Source organism: Canis lupus, chromosome 2 (genome assembly GCF_048164855.1).
Source record: "Canis lupus baileyi chromosome 2, mCanLup2.hap1, whole genome shotgun sequence".
Taxonomy (NCBI): Eukaryota; Metazoa; Chordata; class Mammalia; order Carnivora; family Canidae; genus Canis; species Canis lupus.
The window spans coordinates 23,063,206-23,081,365 of NC_132839.1; the positions used below are offsets into that span (position 1 = coordinate 23,063,206).

The following is an 18,160-nucleotide window of genomic DNA, read 5'->3' on the forward strand; positions in this document are numbered from 1 at the left end:
ATAAACCTGGAGGATATTATGCTAGTGAAATAAACCAGACACAGAAAAATAAAGATTACATTAATCACTAATATGTAGAATCTAAAAAGATCCAACTTGAGCTCATAGTAACAGAGTAGAATGGTGGTTACCAGGGGCTTAAGGGTTGAGGGAAATAGGAAGATGTTGTTCAAAGAGTAATAGACTTTCTGTTATAAGATAAGTAAATTCTGGAGACTTAATGTACAGCATGGTGACTAGAGTTAATAGTAATACTGTATTGTATACTTGGAGTTTGCTAAATGAATATATCTCAAGTATTCTTACTACCAAAAAATAGAGGGTAACAATTTGAGGTGATAGATATGTTATTTGCACGATTGTGTTAATTCTTTCATAATGCATATGTATATCAAAACATTACATTGTATACTCTAAGTATGTGCAATTTTATTTGCCAATTATGGCAATAAGGCAGGGGAAAAAATAAAAAGAACCTGGGACTAGCTAAAAGCAGGGTCTGAAAGACAAAAAAAAAAGCTCTTTTTCTCTAGATGTTTTCTTCTGTTTAATTAGGTTACAGTCAAGGTTTTCTTACAGATCTGTGATTCATTTTGCCTCTTTAAGACATGAGATATTTAACATATTTTAAAGTAACAAATCCTTTGAGTCTGTGAATTTAGAATTATGGACTTAATAATTCATATATACACACATGTACACATGACATCTGCTTATTTAAAAAAAAAACAAACACTTTCAGAAGGTTCCTGAATCCTCTGAAGGCCGTATATATCTGCAGCCTTCATGTCATTTGGTACAGTAATGAATACATAGTATTGGATACATGGCTAAAAATATGTTTACTCATTCACTTGAGAAATATTTGTTAATTATCTACTGTGTTCTAGGCATTGTACCATATGCTAGAAACATAAAGGAAAAACACATGGACCATGATCTCACAAAGCTCCTATCTAGTAAGATTATTCAGATATCCTGTGAATATCATGTGATTTTTTTTCCATTGAGTATTGAAAAAAATGAGTCAAATACTCTTACCAAGTTATCAGAAGAGGTTGGAATTGTTTGCTTCAAATGAAATCACATTAGAGCTATTGAATTAATCTGTACATTATATATTTTACTCCAAGTTCACAGGCCTGCCTGTAATGCTTACATTTTGCATTGTTTATAAAGGTAACAGTGGTTTCTAATGTTTATTTGGCCTTTTCTGATATAAGGGTTCATTCTGGACACCTTGGAAATTTTCCTAACATTTCACCTTCAAATATATATTTATTTGAGGTATAGTTCAAAGATGTTCGTATGCATCTGTATCAGGACTATCGATGCACATATACTAAAGATTATATCATTTTGGGTCCTAGATAATTGAGATTTATCATATAATATGCATTTAGCATTTATACTTCCTTTTGAGTATTTAGTTGATTTCAATTTAAGCATTACTTGAAAGATCCTAAACTATGTAGAGTATATCAAGAATATATTTGAAGTAGGAATCCTTATAGGAAATCTTACTTAAGAAAAATTAAAATGCTTGGAAAGTGACAAACTGAAGACAGCAAGAAGTTACTAAATCTGGAATATTCCCAGGATACATTAAAACATGTAAGTTCTGAATTTTTTCTACCAATATTTCTTTGTGCTAATTTGGGGGAAAACACACACTTTTCCTTGGTGAACTAGGTTAATTCTTCAATTTGGACATTTTCTCTTACTAGTGTTAAATCACTGTCAAAAAAGACTGTGCTGTGTGTGTTTGTGTGTTCAGACTTGACTTAGATTGATTAATTTTTCATAGAGGAGGATTATATAATTGTCACTGCTTTTATTACAGCTAGGAAAAAACCCCAGATTTTGGTTTATTTTCCTTGTAGTCCACTCATTGCCTTTTTATTTGACAATATAAATGAATGCAGAGCTCAAGAAATTACCGACTTCAAAAACAAAAGAAAACAACAAAATGGTTTATTGATAATGTGATTGTCATTTAGGTCTCTGAGTGGTAATTATCTTGTATTCCAATTCACAATTCTGTCTTTAAGAAAATACCGTCTTGGACTAACTGAAAATAAGTAAATGATGTCAGCTGGCAAGGAATATGAAAATAATAATCAGATGGTATTTGAGAAATAATATAAATATTTTAATTTAATTATGTAATTAAAGATCTGCATAAATTATATGTGAAATACATATATAATATTACATATTTTTGTTTTTAAGTCTTGTCACTTAAAAAGGGTCCATTTCATTACCTCTAACATTCTGAACTGGCACTTCTCTTTAACATATCTTTTTGATTCTGTATCCTAGCCAATATGTTATGACTCATTGGAGCCCTTGGCTTATCAACTTATACTCTTCGGGTTATTCTATTTCAGTTTTATTTACTAATCATGATGGCATTGACCATTAGTAAGTCAAATAAACTATCTTCTTAGAAAATGATAGCTGATCTATTACAATAAAGTTTCTAAGAGCTGAAATGGGCAGATGTCATTAAAAAATGAGGCAAAATGTATCTCGTTTAAAATTTTGACTGTTAAGGGGTGCCTGGGTGGTTCAGCTGGTTAAGTGGCTGCCTTTGGCTCAGATCATGACCCCTGGGACAAAGCCTCACATAGGGGTCCTTGCTCAGCTGGGATCCTGCTTCTCCCTTTCCCTCTGCCACCCCTCCTCCCAGGCTCTCTTTCTCTCTCTCTCTCTCTCTCTCAAAATAAAAAATAAAATCTTAAAAAACCTAGCAGCTAAAAAGAACTGGCAAAGCAACAGTAAAGGAACTTGTCAACTGGATTCAAACAGATGGAGGAAAAAACATGTATATATGTACATGTATGTATAGGAGTAAAAACCCAGAAGGTTAAACATTTAATTCTAATTTTCAGATTTGGAAGCTGGAAAATATTGAACTCTTCAGTATAATATCAGCTTGATTTTGGATGGTGCTTACACATTGAATGCAGGAAACAAAATACCAAAGCACAGTGACATTAATGTAAATATAAGACCTTAATAGATGTTTTAAAATCATTTTATAATTATTTTACTTATCCAGTTTTCTTTATACAACTAGAGATAGCTTTAATGAGAAATATGACTTCTTCCATAATTAGTCCACATTGTGAGGTCTTTGATGTGCATCATGCTTAGTTATATGAGTATTCATAAAGACAGCTGAGCTTGGTTAAAAAAGAGGAGTTTCTTAGGATGTACATTTGAAAACAAGAACTGAAATTAAAACAAATTTTATGTTTATATTTCTTTAATTCTCTTTTAGATAGGAAGGAATAATCAAAATATATAGTTTAATCTTCTCATGCCATTGCTTTTAAATATTGAAAACAGTAAGTTCTACAAGTTTTACCATAAGATCAAGTTAATTTCTTAATGAAAATGTATGTAATTCTGCATAGATACCATACCATCTAGTTATATTATTTTTTATCTAGTTATATTATTAACCTAGTTATTATTATACCATACCACTAGTTTCCTCCTTGATTTGTAACCACTATCAACCAATGAAATGTTGAATTTTAAAATCATAAAAGCTGGAAGATTTTTTACTTTGAGGATCAGACATTTCATAACATTTCTCAATATGTCATAATTTAGTCAGTTACTGAAGATATTAGTCCATTGTTCATTATGTGGAGGATTCCTGTTTTTATATATATTTGAAACTAAATATAAATTTATATCTTTATAAAATAATGATAAAATATAAAATAATGATAAATATATCTATATAAAATATCTAATATGGCCACTGTATGGAGAGGTTTCAAAACATTCTGTTTCAGGAAAATATATATGTCTAGAAAATCCTTCAATCTAGCTTATTTATTCTAGTAAGGGTCACTAGAGAATCCTTCACATGAAGAGTGATGAATAAACCAGCATGTAATTATTCAAGAAACAATGCAAAATTAGCATGATTCTACTAGCTAAGATAATTGTTATCTCCGCTGCCTGATTAAAACTTGACATTTACATATTGATTTATTTCTTAATCTATTCAATTGTTCAAGCAACTCTTCCTAATATATTAAAATTTTCTTTCTTTTTTTTTAGTGTTTGTTGTCTATTTTATGATAAGGGAGAAATTAAAATGCTGTTAACTCCTTCAAAACATGAATTAGTAGCTAGAAAATGCATTATCTGGGACGTCTGGGTGGCTCAGCGGTTGAGCGTCTGCCTTTGGCTCAGGGCATGATCCCCGGGTCTGGGGATCGAGTCCCACGTTGGGCTCCTTGCATGGAGCCTGCTTCTCTCTCTGCCTGTTTGTCTCTGCTTCTCTCTCTCTCTCTCTGTGTCTCTCATAAAAAAATAAATAAAATCTTAAAAACAAAAGAAAATGTATTATTTTAAATTTAACACATTACAAGGGATTATATAAAATTTAGAAGCATTTTGCTTCTTGGTCAGACTGAAGTTAATTGAATAAGGTCCTCTTGGCATATTTATTTTTGGTTCTTTAAATCATGATGCTACATACTTTATAGTGTCTATACTATAGACTATAGTTTGTGTAGTTTGAATAAGTTCATCATTTTTTAATTAAAACAAAATTTACAATTGTAACCAGAACCATATTAAACAATAATACAGAAAAATAACCTGGTGCTAGAAGAAAGGAAGACTAAAACAGACTTGATTCGATGATCAGTTAGTCACTATATGGCAATAGGCTGGTTCTGCCATTTTAATTTCATGGTGTGAAAATGGTTCAATAAAAATTATTTACCCTCTTTGCAAAGCCATTAACTTTTTGTTAAAAATGAAAAATTCATGTACCATTAATTAAACTAAATATGTCATTTAAAAATCCTTATCCAAGGAAGACACTGTCCCTGCTGATGTTTAGACTTAATTAAAGAATGTTTTCTTCCTTTAACAAAAGCATTCTTTTGAAGATACTTGACTTTTTCTTGCCTTTTCATACCTTATCACACCAAACAAAAATTCCCTGAAGAATAAATGATCATTTTTATTTACCCAAGAAATTTAATTTTCCTGATTGGATTGCAATTCCTTCTAAATCTGTTATGCATTGTTACATAATAGTATGTAAAAAGACTTTGAAATGTGTATATTATTATATATGGAAATATAATTATTAGATTATATGGAAATATAATTATTAGAATACTCTTGATAAATCAAGGCCCGAATGTTTCTCCTGAAATGTTTTCTTTATCCTCTTCAATCTGCACTAACTGTTCCTCAATTTTAATGAGCTTTCCAAGGGAACATGTAGCAAGATAATCCTATGGTATATTCTCTGTATTACTTATATATTCTCTGTATTACTTGTGCAGACACTTACGATTCAGTGACACACTTCAGTGCTGATCTCCTGGCTCAGGTTCTATTTTCCTTAACTGGATGCTCTCAGCAACAATCCAATAACCTAATACATGATTTGGCACTGATTAAAGTACACCATAATTCTCTATGCTATCAACCAGTTTTACAATGTTCTGCTTTTCACATTAAATAATGATTATAATTTATAACTAGATTTTTGACTAGGCAATATGTGTTATATTTATATATGACATAATATTTAACACATATAACACACACATACATAATTCTGTACTAGCTATTGCGGTCAACTGTAGTAGAAAAAAATTTAGTATGCTGATAAGAATAATATGTTTTGTGTGTATGATTATTATTTGTATCATATTTTTGAAAAAATGGGAAATTACATTGATCTCTCTCAAAAAGTGTTTGTACATATCTTATGAGTTTAAAAGATTTGCCCTCTATCATGTATTTTATACAGCCTAGTCTAGTCTAAAAACATGGGGACAAAAATGCAACAAAAAAAATCTATTTCCTCTTAACCTTAGTGGCACAAAATCAAACTTATAATAGGAAAATTATTTTTGCTCATCCAAATCACAACAGTCTTATATAACTAGAAAGCAGCAAGAGCTATATCTGCAAGGGGCTAAATCAAATCAACTTAGAATCAAAATTATGAAATCTATTATGTGAAGTGTTATGAAATAAGTTAAAATGGTTCTTCACCAGGGAAAGTATGTCTATGGGTACATCAAAACAAAAGTAAGTACTAGAATTAAGAATAATACCATTCATTTCATAGAGCTGAAACATCCAATTTGTATAGAGAAGGTATGAGTTGCAGTGTGATCCTTTTGATAACATGTCAATGCCATTCAGTGAAACATTCAGACAACTGATAATGCATATATATGTATTTGAATCGGACTTCTTTTGAAAAAGAAGTAAAAACAATCAACATACAATACACCAAAATCTAAAACTGTTTAATCAGCAATTTCCCTTACCAGAACTTTTGCTTGGTTCTGCAGACATAGTTCCATTATAAGAAAAACACATTATGTTTGCAGCAATTTTGCCTGCAGTACTAATGCAATTATAAAAATTTAGGTACTGTAAGGCAAAATTTAAGAACTAGAATTTTTTTCTTGGAACTCATTTTAAAAGTTGAATTATGTTTTATAAATTCTTCTCTCATTAGACAAAGATACTGCGTGCTTTTTATAGTAGAAAGGAATGGTGAACTGTGCATGTGTGTGTGGGCATGTGTGTTTGTGTGTGTTTAATTTTAACATCTGTGTATCATGTAAACTCACTGATGCAATTGGGGCTTTATTATCATCATAATTATTATACCCATACCACTTAGAAGAAAAGTGCCTAACATGGTAGATGATACTCAATACATATTTTTTAATGAATTAATGGGTTTGAATAAATTGTTAATTGGATTTTAATCTCATGTGAAATAAGAAATATGACAACCATGAGATTCTATTTCTGTTGTTGACACATTTTTTTCTTTTATCATATTGTAATATTTTCTTCTTATCTAAGAATTTATGCATTTCACCAGAATATGTCTAAGGGTATGCTGTGTTAATTTTAATTTTGTATGACACACAGTGGACTCTTTACAACTTTCTTTTTTTAAATTTTTATTTTAATTCTAGTTAAGCTACAGTATTATATTAGTTTCAAGTGTACAATATATTCAACAATTCCATACATCACCTGGTGCTCATCATGACAATTACACTCCTTAATTTCTATCACCTATTTAACTCATCCCCACCCCTTCTTGTCTGGGAACCTTCAGTTGGTTCTCTATGATAATGTGTTTCTTAGTTTCTCTCTCTGTCTTTTCCCCCCTTGCTCATTTGTTTTGTTTTCTAAAATCCAAGAGCGAAATCATACATATGATATTTGTCTTTCTCTGACTTATTTCACTTAGCATTATATTCTCTAGCTCCATCTATGTCATTGCAAGTGGCAAGATTTCATTCTTTCTCTATGTATGAATAATATTCCATTGTGTATATATACTACATCTTCTTCATCCAATCGATGGACACTTGGGCTGCTTCCATATCTTGACTATTGCAAATAATGTTGCAATGAACATAGAAGTCATGAATCCCTTTGAATTAGTATTTTTGTATTCTTAAGATAAATATCCAGTAGTGTGACCAGAGGGTAGCAGTAGTGGATCAGAGGGTAGCTCTATTTTTAACTTTTTGAGGAAACTCCATATTCTTTTTCACAGTGATTGCACCAGTTTGCATTACCAACAGTGCATGAGTTCCTTTTTCTCCCCATCTTCGCCAACACCTATTGTTTATGGTATTGTTCAATTTAGCCATTCTGACAGACGTGAGGTGATATTTATTGTAAATTCGATTTGCATTTCACTGACGGTAAATGATGATGAACATCTTTTCATGTGTCTCTTGGGCATCTAGATGTCTTCTTTAGAGAAATGTCTGTTTATGTCTTCTGCTCATTTTTTATTGGGTTATTTGTTTTTTGGTTATTGAGTTTTATAGGTTATTTTTATATTTTGGATACTAACCCTTTATTAGAAATGTCATTTGCAAATATCTTCTCCCATTCCATAGGTTACTTTTTGGTTTTGTTGATTGTCTCCTTTGCTGTGCAGAAACTTTTTATTTTGATGTAGTCCCAAAAGTTTATTTTTGCTTTGTCCCAGGAAACATATCTAGAGAAAGTTGCTAAGGCCAATATCAAAGAGGGTACTGCCTGTGTTCTCCTCTAGGATTTTTATGGTTTCAGGTATCACCTTAGGTCTTTTTTTTTTTTTTTTTAAGATTTTATTTATTTGAGAGAGAGAGAGAGCGCGCAAATGAGAGAGAGCACCAGTGGGGGGAAGGGTAGAGGGAGAGGGAGAAGCAGACTCCCCACTTTGCAAGGAGCCCAACTCGGGGCTTAATCCCAGGACCCTGGGATCATGACCTGAGCTAAAGGCAGCCGCTTAACTTATAGAGCCATCCAGGTGCCCCTCACATTTAGGTCTTTAATCCATTTTGAATTTATTTTTGTGTATAATTAATTAAGTGGTCCAAGTTCTTTCTTTTGCATGTTGATGTCCAGTTTTCCCAACACCATTTGTTGAAGAGATTGTCCTTTTCCCATTGTATATTCTTTCCTGCTTTGGTGAAGATTAATTGACCATATAGTTTGTGGGTTCATTTCTGGTTTTTCTATTCTAGTCTATTGATCTACGTGTCTATTTTTGTGTCAGTACCACACTCTTTTGATTACACAGCTTTGTTATAAAACCTGAAGTCTAGAATTGTGATGTATCCAGCTTTGTTTTTTCTTTTTCAGTTTGGCTTTGGCTATTCAAGATCTTTTGTGGTTTCATACAAATTTTAGGATTGTTTTAGCTCTCTGAAAACTGCTGTTGGTGTTTTAATAGGGATTGCATTAAATGTGTTGATGGCTTTGGGTAGTATCGACACTTTAACATTTGTTCTTCCAATACATGAGCATGGGATATCTTTCTGTTTCTCTGTGTCATCTTTAATTTCTTTCATCGGTGTTTTATAGTTTTCAGAGTACAGGTTTTTTACCTATTAGATTAGGTTTATTCCTAGGTATCTTTTCTTTTTTAAGATTTTATTTATTTATTCATGAGAGACACAGAGAGAGGCAGAGACACAGGCAGAGAGAGAAGCAGGCTCCATGCAAGGAACCCAATGTGGGACTTGATCCCGGACCTCCAGGATCACACCCTAGGCTGGAGGCAGGCACTCAACTGCTAAGCCACCCAGGGGTCCCACCTAGGTATCTTCTTATTTTTGGTACACTTGTACTTTTCCAAGTTTCTTATGCACATTAATTTTTCAATTAATATTTGCTTTTATTTTTTAAAGATTTATTTATTTATATGAGAGAGAGAAAGAGAGATAGGGGAGGGGTGGAGGGAGAGAGAGAGAGAAATCCAAGCAGACTCCCCCTGAGAACAGAGCCCAACATGGGGCTTGATCCCACAACCTTGAGGTCATGACCTGAGCCAAAATCAAGAATCAGACACTCAACTGACTAAGTCATCCAGGTACCCCAATTAATATTTACTTTTAAAAACAATTTCTATGTTTCCTCTGTATCTTTACTTTTAAACTTTATAATGGATGGATATCAAACTTCTGAATTTATCATTCCTGCATTGTAACATTTTGTTCTCTAATATTCATTGGCATCAATTTATAAATGTAAACACAGAATTAGAACTTTAAGTAATGCAGAATCTATTAGGCTGATATTGAAATGTATTATATAGCCAAAATAAATGTGAATATAATGGAAATAATTTTAAAAAGTAGCTACAAATTTAGCAAGGTTCATAAGTATCTATTAATATAGAAGTATTACTTAAGGTAAGAAGGTGATTAAGTTATTATTTAAACCTAAAGATATGAGCTTAATACCTGTCATACTTAAGTTTTAGATTTCTGGTTATATTGACTAAGAGTGTTTCAGGTTAGAGTCCTGACCAGTGCCTGTTTCATCATTATAAATTCCCAACCAGCTGAAAAGGAAACTTCCACAATTTGCTCAGGAAGTAAGATAAATTCCTATGGGAAGATAAAATTAAACTCTGGAATATTTAGTATTAATTATAAAAACGCTTTACAACTTCCAGTTATTAAAAAAATAAGTCTTGGGATGTTATGGATTGCCTCGTGACTACAGTTAATAATATTGTATTATATATTTGAAAATTCCTAAGAGAACAAATCTTAAAAGTTCCCATCAGAAGAAAAAGAAATTGTAACCATGTGTGGTGATAAATGTTAACAAGACTTACTGTAGTGATCTTTTCTCAATATATGCATTTTTCTAATCATTATGTTGTACATCTGAAACCAATATAATGTTATATATCAACTATACCTTAATAAAAAAAAGAAAAAGTAAAATAATGAAATAAGTAAAAAACTCAATATTGCTTTTTTTGTGTTAGGTTTAAAAATAATTGCTTTATATTTTGCATTTTACATGCCTGTAATGTTTATGAGACTTGGCATATTAGTGTAACAGGAAATTAAAGTTGTGATTCTAATTTGAAATGTATAATACATAATTGATCTAGATCTGTGATTTTGAATTAAATTTTACTAATCTTATTAAGAAGATCAGCATTATTTTTAAAAACCTTAAGAATCATTGTCTTTAAGTTTACTTGTTGGAATTATAAAAAATAATTATTTTTATAAGGTTTTATATATTAATTAGTAAAGATGAAATTACATTTCAGAAGCAGCCTAAAATTGAAAACAGATAATTTAATTGAATTATAAAATACTTCTTCAAATTTATTATCTTAGATATTTTATATGAAATAAGTGCTATAAGTTGATTACAGAAATAAAAATTTTGCATTAGTGATTTAATAATCAAATATATTTTTAAAGATTTTATTTATTTATTCATGAGAGACAGAGAGGAGAGACAGAGACAGAGACACAAGCAGAGGGAGAAGCAGGCTCCATGCAGGGAGCCTGACGTGGGACTCGATCCCGGGTCTCCAGGATCGCGCCCTGGGCTGAAGGCGGCGCTAAACTACCGAGCCACCCCAGCTGCCCAATAATCAAATATTTTTAAAATCAGTTACTTCTTTGTATTCTTTCTGATATGTTAGATGAGAGAACTGCATATTGGAACTTTCTAATGTACTGAAACCAATATGATAATTTTGAGAATGAATTCAAAATTTCACTTTCATTTCTAAATTTAACCACACAAGTGGAAGACTTGACACAGAAGTTAAAGTGAGGGGTGCCTGGGTGGTTCAGTTAGTTAAGCATCTGACTCTTGATTTTGGCTCAGGTCATGATCTCAATGTCATGAGATAGAGTCCAGCATTGGCTGCATGCTCAGCACAGATCTCAGCTAAATAAATAAATAAAATAGGGCAGCCCGGGTGGCTCGGCGGTTTAGTGCCTCCTTCAGCCCAGGGCGTGATGCTGGAGACTCGGGATCGGTCCCGCGTCGGGCTCCTTGCATGGAGCCTGCTTCTCCCTCTGCCTGTGTCTCTGACTCTTTCTCTCTCCTTTCTGTGTATTCTCGTGAATAAATAAATAAAAATCTTTTAAAAAAATAAATAAATCTTTTTTTTTTTTTTGTTAAGAAAACGGTTCCAGTGAAAAAGCTTTGGGCAATGCTTTTATCACTATCCCTTGCCAAACTAAAAGAATGATAAAAGAATTTATAAATATAATATTCAGATTAAGGGATTGAATAGCTTAGTTTTAGGTGTGTACCTGGAATGTTGTGTACATTTTGGTGTAACATTTTCTAGGTATTTTGAAAAGCTAAATCATAGAGTATAATAACCAGACTACTGAGTGTTGTTACATATATTACAAAAGGACTGGGATGAGTGGGATTATCAGATACTTACCCTGGCAATTATCTTATTCATTATGAGTTAAGATAGTTATTATTAGATATTTGAATACTTGCCACACATAAGAAGCCTTCTGTATTAGTGTAGAGGGCAAAAATATGTTCAGGAAAACAAAATACAGGAGACAGATTTTCACAACACAGTGAATAGTAGGAGAAATTCTCTAACTATGGATACAAACAGTAAATTTTAAATGTCTCTGTATATCTAAATTTATGTCATCATTGTTATTATCATTTATAAGTTATGTAAAAAACATTTCCAGAAATGAAATTCTTGAATTCAAAATTCCTTCTATTATATTATCTGATATCTCAATGGATTCAGGCTTTGAAAATATCACATAACTGAAGAAAAGTATGGTATATTCCCTTTGGTCAAAATAATTCAGGTGCGCATGTGCCTTACTCAAGTGTACCTTTGCTTATATATTAGTTTAGCATCTGAGATATATACTCCCCTATTCTGTCTCTATTCTGTCCTTCCCTCTTATTATCTATTTTAGTTCCCAGCTTCTTTGCTTGGTTCTCTGGTCCCCTCTGTGTTCAGGATAAATGAACAAATCTAAACATAAATTTTACCTTACTCCCAACTAATTGTCTAGCTTTTTCCATTTTACTAGACCGTTTGTCTGTCTGCATCTAACTCTTTCCCTATCTATCACTCACTTTCCATTTGATATGTTATCACTCTTCTTTGGCCACATTAGTCAAATAAATAAATAATTCAATTTGTTTACAAAACCAACCCTGTGACAGGACACAACTTTTACATCTTGCTGAAAGGAGTAGGATTCATTTGTTCAGATGTTTCCAGGAATCAATGCATTGCTCAATTCTCCTTAAAATATCTCATTCGTGAATTTATATTTATTGAGAACACTCTATCATCCAGTTACAGTTCTAAATACTGAAGATACAGCAGTGTATGAGACAAAGAAATTCCATTCTATTTGTGAAGATGGCAAAGAAAATCACTCAGTTAATTTTACCTTTTAATGATTTTACTGGAGATCAAAACTATAAAGAGAATGCTTTAGGGAGCTGTTACAGTGTTTCAGGTAAAATAATTTTAGAGACGTAGAAATGGAGAGAATTGGACAGAGTAAGGATATATTTTGGAGTTAGTATACTATGATTCCCTGTAGGATTAGATAGATGGAGGAACTGAGTGAAAGTGAAGAACAAAGGGTGATTCCTATTGATTTGTGTGCGTTTATTATATATGCTATTTTCTAAGATGGTAAAATAGTGATAACTGGAATTGACTTTTGGGAATCAAGAGTACTACCTTGGGATTCCAATGTTCATTGCAGTATTTTCCATAGCAGCCAAGTTAATAACCCAGATACAGAAAGACATATAGTGCATCTCATTCATACATGGAATCTAAAAAGTAACACTCATAGAAGCAGAGAGTAGAAGAGGTTGAGAGACGGGGGAAGTGGGAAGCTGTTGTTGAATGAATTTAAAGTTCTAGTTATGCTAGATGGGTAAGTTCTAGAGATCTGTTGTACAATATAGTGCCTATGGTTAACAACATGACATTGTACACTTCAAAATTCATTAAGGGTATTTTAAAATCATGGAATAATGGATTTTCCATGTTCTGATAACATGCTAAAGAACTTACAACATTAATTGAAAATTCCCCAGCCGTATGTGTCACCCATACAAAGGCATTCATAAGGCAGGAAAACTAAAATTAATTTCCTGTAAGGACTAAAATTAGAAGTTGGACTTTTAATACATGTCCATAAAATTTCATTATAAGTCTTTGTGTTCTCCATTTGAAAAATTACTGGTATATATTTAACCATTCCTATGAAACTGACAAGTTAACGCACCAAAACATTAATAATGGATATCTAATGGTAGTTATAAATGATTTTTTAAATTTTCTAACATATATTTTCAGTATTTTCCAGATACTCTTCAATGATTATCTGCTGCTTCTAAAGTTAAAAAAAATATTTATTTTTACTTTTAAATGGAAATATGAAACACCATACTTGTCTCATTAAGTCTGTATGGTTTTTGGGTAACAGTTCATACAGGTGTACCTTACAAATATTCTAAGTTCCATTCCAGAGTTCCGTGATAAAGTGAATATCTCAGTAAAGAGAATCAAATTAATTCTTTGGCTTCCATGGGCATATAAAAGTTATGTTGACACTGTACTATCATCTATTAAGCAGGCTATTAAGTTTATTAAACAATGTACTATATTTAAAAATCGGTGTATACATCTTAATTAAAAAATACTTTATTGCTAAAAAATACTAACCCTCATCTAAGCTTTTAGTGAAAAAGTTTGAAATATTGTGAGAATTGCCAAAATGTGGCAGAGACATGAAGTGAGCAAATGCAGTTGGAAAATGGTAGATAGATTTGCTTGACAAGAGTTTCCACAAACTTTCAATTTATAAAAACGCAGGATCTGTGACGCACAATAAAGCATAGCACAGCAAAACTAGGTATACCTCTTTGTTAAGAAAAATATGAACACAGTATCATGTGAATGGTGACTTCAACGAGTGTTGAAAAGAGATGTTGACTTCAACGAGTGTTGAAAAGAGATGATCACAATGAGGGGAGAGAAAGTTAGTGAAAGAACTGTCATGGTATATTTGTCTAAAAAAATCACTGTTTGTGACTTGTATTTTTGTTTTTATTCATTTTATAATTCCTTTTTAAAAATATTTATTTCAGTGTTCACTGGCTTCATTCTCTCAAAGTTTACCAATACACAATATTTCTCTTGAGTAACAAGTGGGAATTGCAGGGAATAGTTTTACATAAATTCACTAGAAGAGTTCTGATTACTCCTTTTCACTTCGGGAATATTTTATTAAAAATTATCTCAAATTTTATTTTAATTTCTTTCCTATGGCTGCTTCTGTTGCCTTTCTTTTAATAGTCATCAAATTTCTTCATAAAAGACTATATAAACTACGAAGTCTCTGAATTATGGAGTTGTGTCTTGCTTATATGTTATTTTCAATAAACTTTATTGGCATAATAAGAGTACAAAATTATTCTTGACATTATGGTTAACTATACTGAAGTGAATTTATTAAATAGTAGAATTGTTTTTAAGCATTATGTATCTATTGATACATTTTATATATTCCTTTGTTAGAGTAAATTTATGGAGTAGAAAGAATAAAAATTATTATTTTTTAAGAAAAGATGCTTTGGTTGTTTTTAAAATTTTGACTTGCTTTTTGGTAGACATTGCTTATCTATGATAAATTTATGTATGCATATTTGATATAAGGCCAATAATACAAATTTTGATTTTTGATTCTATTCTTCTGGGGTCATGTGATCCACTTTATACTGAGTACTTTATGGAACAAGATTCAGAAACATACGTTGTGAAAATAGGGACTACCTCTACAATCCTCATTTTGCATATGGCTCTAGTGCCTATCAGAGTATATGTATGGCAGACTGTTAAAGTAAATGTGATTTTAGTCATATGGTTTTCTTAAATGTTCAGACAAGCAGATGAGGTTGATTATTTAACTTTCTTACTATAAAATAAATAGAAACATTTTAGGTATTGAGATAAAATAATAATTTAGTCAAAGGATATAGAATTTTGACTTCTATAATGGAAAAATTATCCTTTACAAGAAATCAAATTACTTCATTTGCTACCATTAGTAATTTCTATTTTTACAAATTCTAGGTAATAGTAAATAAATGTTAAGTTCTTTTGGACACTAAAATGTCAGCCTCCTGGAAGAACTTAAAACATCTTCACAGTTAACAAATGGTTCATGTGCAAGTGATATTAAACTTAATAAACAAAATATTCTTTAAAATAAAAACAAATTTAAAGATTTCATGTATTTGAGAAAGAGCAAGAGAGAGAGAGAGAGAGAGCTCAAGTGGGACAGGGGCAGAATGAAGGGGAGAAAGAGTCTCAAGCAGACTCTGCAATAAGCTCAGAGCCCAATATAGGGCTCGATTCCAGGACCCTAAAATCATGACTGAGTTGAAACCAAGATTCAGCCACTTGACTGTGTCACCCAGGTGCCCCCCTAATATTCTTTTTTAAGACAGATTGTTATTCACTTGAACTAATCTTTGAAGACATTAATCTAACATTAAAATCTAAACCAATAGCTGAGAACTTTTTTAGGGATACTACCGAAGGTGAAATAGTACCTAATGGCATATTTTTATAGTAAATACTATAATTCTAAGACTTTGCTTCTCTAGGAGCTCAAATCAAAAAAATTAGGGTGCATAAGTGAAACCTAATTAAAATGACTGAAGCTATGAAATGACTTGTACAAAAAGAAAAAAATATGAATATTTAATGGGCTTCTGACCCTCTCTCCTAAACTGTATCTTCAATAAGGCCAACAATGACCTCTAATTTATCAAATCTATTTTTTTTACATTAAGCAGGATCAGACCTGAGCATGTGATACACTTACCGTATTTCCAAATTCAGAGAAGCTAGAGAAATTATATGTAATTGCATTACTTTTATACACTTAAAGCAGTCTCTAGAGAGTGCTTAGTGGTACTGTGATGCCATGTGTAACAAGTAGATAATTTCCTCAATGGGTTTACTAGAATCCGAAGAGAAAGATTCACAAAGCACTATGGTAATACTAGGTAAAATTTCATACCACTTATAGTTTACCTGAGTAGTACATCCAAATACTTCTGCTTTTCCTTGAACCACTCAAGGCCTCTGGTCACAAGATGCTCTTGATCATAATAAGGACTTTGTTAGAAGCAAATGGCTGGAAAAAAAAGAAAAAAGAAATAAAAAGAAAACACTACTATAATGGATGAAAAAAGAAACTCTAAGATCTTATATTAGTGGTACCACTTTATATGTCTATGATTATACTAAAATTTTTTGTTTCATTGTTATATGTTACTTAACAAAATATATGGTACAAAATAGGTGTTCTAAATATATTAATTCCTTCAGTTGCCTTCACTTGGTCAAGATTCCCTAGAGAATAGAACTTTGGGCGTGAGTTAAGAGTTGAATTTTTACTTGGAAGGTCTGATCCCAATACAGTAGAGAGTGAGGGACAAAATAAATTAAGGAAGGAAGGGAAGCAATTAAGGTGATAGGTTATCATACTGACCACTGTCCTTTTTGTTTTTATTTATTTATTTATTATTATTAATAATAATTATTATTACTTTTTGAGAGAGACAGAGAAATAGCAAGCAGCGGGGAAGTGAGGGGAAGAGAGTATCAAGCAGGCTCCACTTGCAGTGCAGAGCCTGACATGGGGCCTGATCTCATAACCCTGAGATCATGACCTGACCCAAAATCAACAGTCGGATGTTTAACCAACTGAGCCACCCAGGTGCCTCTGTTCTCCCTTTCTTTTTAAATATATAAAATAATATCCTCTTCATCATGACATTTATATTTTCAAGAAAAACAATAAAGTGTTAAGCCTAAAGATATAACATCAGTATTTTTCATTCTTCTACTACTGTTAAGTAGAGAAAGTATTCCTAAATGACCAATAAAAAGCAAAGGTAAAGGGTACTTGAAGAAAAGGGCCATAAAATTTGCAGTCAGCACATATGAGTTCTGACCAGTGTTGCCATTTAATTGATTATTGATTTCAGCCTTAGAAAAATAAAATCTGAAATGTCTATTTCACATGATTATCATGAGGCTCAAATAAGCATTTATAGTTGATTTGAAAAGTAAGAGATATCATCCAAATATAACAATTGCAATGTTTTAAGACAAAATAATTGATATTTTTAAAAGCTTATCATCTACCAGTGTCTTCATATACATTACTTCATTTAATCTATTCAAGAATCCTCAAAATAATTACCTAATTAAAAATAGTCATACTGAAATAAATTACACTTACACACTTCCTGGAGATTTTATCACAGAAAGTAAAAATTTACATCAATCTTGAGTTCATTTACATCAATTTCCATAACTTTAATGGCACATTTTAGATTCTCCTAGTCACTATTGCTCCATTTCTCACTGATATGAAGTACATTTTACAAAACTAAATAATTTTCTAGTCTTCTTATACTTTTCATCATTATAACCATTTATTTCATTAAGTTAGATAGTAATAAGAGATTTAGCTGAGAACTCCTTATTAAAGCTCAGCTAATTGATATTTCTAGGAGGTAGGTACTAGAACCTTTGAAAAAACTATTTTTTCTATTCCTTATTAAATACAATTGAAATGATTATTCTTCAATTGACAAAATCTTTTGCCTCACAGTCCTTTCTATCCTGCAGTCCATAATTAACTTACTACTTCTGGCATGACAAAGTCAGGAAAGTAAGTATGCATCAGCATGCATGCATTTGTGCATGTGTGTGCTCATGTGTGCACTGCTCACTTCTATGGTATAGTTCAAAAGGTGG

General features: G+C 31.7%; 1 long non-coding RNA gene across 1 annotated transcript in view; it reads right to left on the reverse strand.

Annotated features, from left to right (window-relative positions):
- LOC140609910 (uncharacterized) overlaps positions 1-18,160 on the reverse strand; it is a 228,578-nt gene that overhangs the window by 191,629 nt on the left and 18,789 nt on the right. Inside the window, exon 2 of the long non-coding RNA XR_012011649.1 lies at positions 16,424-16,526. This is a non-coding gene — a long non-coding RNA (uncharacterized lncRNA). The remainder of the gene's footprint in view (positions 1-16,423; positions 16,527-18,160) is intronic.